Source organism: Procambarus clarkii, chromosome 58 (assembly GCF_040958095.1).
Source record: "Procambarus clarkii isolate CNS0578487 chromosome 58, FALCON_Pclarkii_2.0, whole genome shotgun sequence".
Lineage (NCBI taxonomy): Eukaryota > Metazoa > Arthropoda > Malacostraca > Decapoda > Cambaridae > Procambarus > Procambarus clarkii.
In genome coordinates, this window is record NC_091207.1 from 4341653 (window position 1) to 4347384 (window position 5732).

Below are 5732 nucleotides of genomic sequence, written 5' to 3' on the forward strand. Positions count from 1 at the left end.
GAGAGAGAGAGAGAGAGAGAGAGAGAGAGAGAGAGAGAGAGAGAGAGAGAGAGAGAGAGAGAGAGAGAGAGAGAGAGAGAGAGAGAGAGAGACAGAGAGAGAGAGAGAGAGAGAGAGAGAGAGAGAGAGAGAGAGAGAGAGAGAGAGAGAGAGAGAGAGAGAGAGAGAGAGAGAGAGAGAGAGAGAGAGAGAGAGAGAGGAGAGAGAGAGAGAGAGAGAGAGAGAGAAAGAGAGAAAGAGAGAGAGAGAGAGAGAGAGAGAGACCCCTGAGAACTTTGCTACAATTGCCGGTTATACCTCATGGTTGCGCCGAGATAGGCAGGGTCAAGGAGGGGGTGTTGCAGTGTGCACCAGCAAATCTGTGTATGCACAACACATTGATGTGGTCATTCCTGGTCATCTTGAAATTATGTTCTTCAAAGTATGCTTTAATCCAGGTACCTCAATTCTCTTATGTGCAATGTACAGACCTCAATGGCAGGGTGCTTCTCCAATCGCCTTCCTGATGGACAATCTAGACTCCCTGCTAATGCAGCACAACTGTCAGCACATTATAATTGTAGGTGACCTCAACCAGTATCTTATACAGAGGGATTTTGATGAACTCTTAGCAGTTTTTAACCTTGAAAATTTTGTGAGCTTTCCTACCCACATATCAGGCTCGTCCCTTGATCCTGTCGTAACTGACCTTCCTGCAAATATTGTTAATTGCAGACCTCTGGGATATGTTGGTTCTTCAGACCACCAGGCTGTCTTTACTACACTGGCTATCCCGACAGATCGAGGTGAAGAATCTGTTCGTACTACCTGGCTATGGGACAGAGGGAACTGGCCAGCCCTACGTTCAGAGCTTGAAGTAACTGATTGGCATGCCTTGCTCCAGGGGGACGTGAACAGCCAAGTAAACGCTTTCACCAGTCATATACTGGACCTCCAGTATAGGCATATCCCTCACCGGCAGTATGTGACCAAGCCCACTGATCAGCCTTGGTTTGGATAGCGGTGCCGGATGGCAGCTGAAGCCAAAAACAAGGCCTGGAGGAGATTTAAACGGCATCCCTCGGCTCATAACAGAAACATTTGTAGACAATCTTGTCGAATAATGAAAGACGTTCAAAAGTGGGCTATATCCAGATGGGAATCCGAAACTCGAAGAAAACTTGCATCTGGAAGGGTTGGATCCAAGGTCTGGTGGTCCCTGGTGAAGGATCGGCAGGGGTACTCATCTGAGGACACAATCCCACCTCTAAACAGAGAAGATGGTACTGTGGCAACCAGCAATCAGGAGAAGGCTGATTTACTGGCAAACCACTTTGCTTCCAAGATGCAGGTCCCTGATCCTGAACGTCAGCCTCCACATCTTGCCCCATGCACTGTGTCTAAGTTGACTGAAGTGGTTATAAATCAGGCTGAAGTTCTCCATCTCCTTAACACGCTAGACACAAGCAAAGCTGTGGGGCCAGATAAGGTCAGTCCAAGACTACTACGCTGCTGCGCTGACCTGTTGGCTCCACCTCTCACGCGCCTCTTCCAACTGTGCCTAGTTCAAGGAATTTGGCCCTCCTTATGGAAGAAAGCAGACGTTGTTCCAGTGCACAAAAAGAAGAGCTGCTCAGTAGTTGGTAACTACAGACCTGTGTCACTGCTTTCCATTACTGGCAAGATCCTAGAATCATTAATTGCTCAGCAAATGACATCATTTTTTGACCGTCATCGGCTAATTTGTGATCGACAGTATGGTTTTAGAAAAGGCCGATCTGCTGCTGATCTTTTGCTAAATCTCTCCTCTAAGTGGCATCAGTCACTGGATGAGTCCAAGATCAGCTGTGTTGTTGCTCTAGATATAGCAGGAGCCTTTGATCGGGTCTGGCACTCTGGACTAGCAGTGAAGCTTCAAGCTTTAGGCATTGCAGGCTCCATCTTAGTGTTATTAAAAGACTACCTTCAAGAACGGACTCTAAGGGTGGTCCTCAATGGAGCAGAATCCGATAGCCACTCAATTGGTGCCAGCGTTCCACAGGGTAGTGTGCTTGGCCCTCTGCTGTGGAATGTTTATTTCAACGATCTTCTTCATCTCATTCCTGAAGCTCAAGCCTATGCTGATGACTGTACTCTAACCTTTACATACAGAAAGGAGGAAATGCTAACTGCTGCAAGAATCATTAATCACAAACTTTCAGCAATTTCTACCTGGGGTAGGAGATGGCAGGTCACATTTGCGGCTGAGAAGACTCAAGCGATGATGATAACTAGACTGCACATGGCGAATCGGACAGAACTGCAAATGGGTGGCAAATCCCTAGAGTTCACAGAAGAATTTGACATCTTGGGAATGAAGTTCGACTCTTCAATGACAATGAAGAGCCATGTGCTAAACCTAGCTAAAAAGGCAGCCAGGAAACTTACAGCACTACGGCGCATCTCATATCTTCTTGACAGCAAGGGATGCAAAACCTTATATGAAGCTCAAGTTCGCTCCCATCTTGAGTATGCACCCCTTTCCTGGATTGCCTGCCCCCCATCTTTCGTCAGACTGTTGGACAAAGTGGAGAGACGGGCTAGAAGGCTTATCTCTAGTCTTGACCAAGTCTGGTGGGAACGGTCTGAACATCAGAGCCTGCAACACCGTCGGGACGTTGTTGGTCTTACTGTTATGTACAAGGCCAATATCCTCAAAGTTCCGCACTTAGCCCAACTCCGTGGAGTACCAGTAGTTCCCACTCGTAACACTAGGCTCTCAATCTTCAACACTCTCATGAACGCCCATCAGCGTTCATTCCTTCCGAGACTTACTCGCATCTGGAACTTGTTCGCTCAACAGATTGATACACGGGAGATCAGGTCAACTGTTCACATGAAGACTCTGGCACACAGCTGGCTACAAGCTCATCCTGTTCCTTATATGATTGTTACTTAATATTTTTTAATGAATAAAGGCTATTCCTTCTAAAGCAAATAATACCAGGCTCATGAAATAAATGGGCATCTAGGAGTAGGTTTCAACTTAGCTTACATAAGTTAAATATATGATAGTTCCCAATGTGTTAGTTTCAAAGTATACTCTTATGTAATAAATGAGTTTCTAGGTGTAGGCTTCAGATGAGCTGAGGAAGGATAACAGCTCTTGCTTGCAGTTTCAGTAGGTATGTTATTAGGCATCCCTTATGAATCCTAGTCTTAGTTTAAAAAAAAAGAGAGAGAGAGAGAGAGAGAGAGAGAGAGAGAGAGAGAGAGAGAGAGAGAGAGAGAGAGAGAGAGAGAGAGAGAGAGAGAGAGAGAGAGAGAGAGAGAGGGAGAGAGAGAGAGACAGGGAGAGAGAGAGAGAGAGAGAGAGAGAGAGAGAGAGAGAGAGAGAGAGAGAGAGAGAGAGAGAGAGAGAGAGAGAGAGAGAGAGAGAGAGAGAGAGAGAGAGAGAGAGAGAGAGGAGAGAGAGAGAGAGAGAGAGAGAGAGAGAGAGAGAGACAGACAGAGACAGAGAGAGAGAGAGAGAGAGAGAGAGAGAGAGAGAGAGAGAGAGACAGAGACAGACAGAGACAGACAGAGACAGAGACAGAGATAGAAAGAGAGAGGGGGAGAGAGAGAGAGGGAGACAAAGACAGAGAGAAAGAGAGAGAGAAAGAGAGCCAGAGAGAGAGACAGAGAGAGAGAGGGGAGAGAGAGCGAGAGAGAGAGAGAGAGAGAGAGAGAGAGAGAGAGAGAGAGAGAGAGAGAGAGAGAGAGAGAGAGAGAGAGAGAGAGAGAGAGAGAGAGAGAGACAGAGACAGAGAGAGAGAGAGAGAGAGAGAGAGAGAGAGAGAGAGAGAGAGAGAGAGAGAGAGAGAGAGAGAGAGAGAGAGAGAGAGACAGAGAGACAGAGACAGAGACAGAGAGAGAGAGAGAGAGAGAGAGAGAGAGAGAGAGAGAGAGAGAGAGAGAGAGAGAGAGAGAGAGAGAGAGAGAGAGAGAGAGAGAGAGAGAGAGAGAGAGAGAGAGAGAGACAGAGAGACAGAGACAGAGACAGAGAGAGACAGAGACAGACAGAGACAGAGAGACAGAGACAGAAAGAGAGAGGGGGGAGAGAGAGAGTGAGAGAGAGACAATGACAGAGAGAGAGAGAGAGAGAGAGAGAGAGAGAGAGAGAGAGAGAGAGAGAGAGAGAGAGAGAGAGAGAGAGAGAGAGAGAGAGAGAGAGAGAGAGAGAGAGAGAGAGAGAGAGAGAGAGAGAGAGAGAGAGAGAGAGAGAGAGAGAGAGAGAGACACAGAGACACAGAGAGAGACAGAGATACAGAGACAGACACACACACACACACACACAACAAGAAAAGAGGAGAAAGAACAAAATTAAGGCAAGAGAGAGAAGACAGAACAGAAACAAAAGAGAGGGGAAAGAGAAATGAGAGAAGATTGAAGAGAAGGGGAAGAGAAAGACAAGAGAAGAAAACTATACAAGAAAAATATACAAGATAAAAATGAAGTAAATGAATACCACAAATGTAAAAAGTAAAGGAAAAGAGAAGCTAGAAGAGACAGGAAAGAAGAGGTGTTAGAAGAGAGGAGGAAAGGAGAGATATAAGAAGAGACAAGAAAAATAGGAGAGAAACGTAACTGAAGAAAAAAAAAAAAACGACATTTGTTAGAGGAAATCTTGAGATGATTTCGGGGCTTTAGTGTCCCCGCGACCCGGTCCTCGACCAGGCCTCCACCCCCAGGAAGCAGCCAGTGACAGCTGACTAACACCCAGGTACCTATTTTACTGCTAGGTAACAGGGGCATAGGGTGAAAGAAACTCTGCCCATTGTTTCTCGCCGGCGCCCGGGATCAAACCCGGGACCTACAGGATCACAAGTCCAGCGTGCTGTCCGCTCGGGTCCCTTGTTTCTTTTCGGTAGTTTCGTCATTATTGCACAACTATATTCTATTATTTTCTATGAAAACATTATAGTTTTGCACAACTATATTCTACCCACTTTGAGACTCCGCACCAATATAAAAGCATCAAGAAATATGGGCCAATAGTCCCTTTGCAGTTACTTCCATTCTTCCCCTTTAACTTACAAAATATTATACCCATTGTTTCGTGTTCTGGCATGTGTTGAAAGTTTGTTTTCACCTCATCCAAAACTGTTGTAACATATCACCTCACCCAAATGCAGGTATAAAAAATCGAAGATGTTTAAGCTCTATTCAGTTATAGTTGTGTGTGTGTAAACTAAAGTCTTTGGAAATGTAATAAGTTTTATGAAACGCGCTCAAGTGTTGCTTCAGACTAGAAATAAAAATGAGTTTTGGAGAATTGATTTTTCAGTTACCATCAACAGTGAAGAAAAATGTAAGAAACATTGAGAAAATTCGTGTTAGAATTATTAATCTTACTTTTTCCGTCATATTTAATAATATGACGGGAAATCTACAGTCTACAGGAAAGACTGCTACCAAAATATACTAATATATATATATATATATATATATATATATATATATATATATATATATATATATATATATATATATATATATATATATACATATATATATATATATATATATATATATATATATATATATATGCGAACAAGCCTGAATGGTCCCCAGGACAATATGCAACTGAAAACTCACACCCCAGAAGTGACTCGAACCCATACTCCCAGATGCCACGCAACTGGTATGTACAAGACGCCTTAATCCACTTGACCATCACGACCGGACATAATGAGGTGATAGCCGAGGCTATTTGAACCACCCCACCGCCGGCA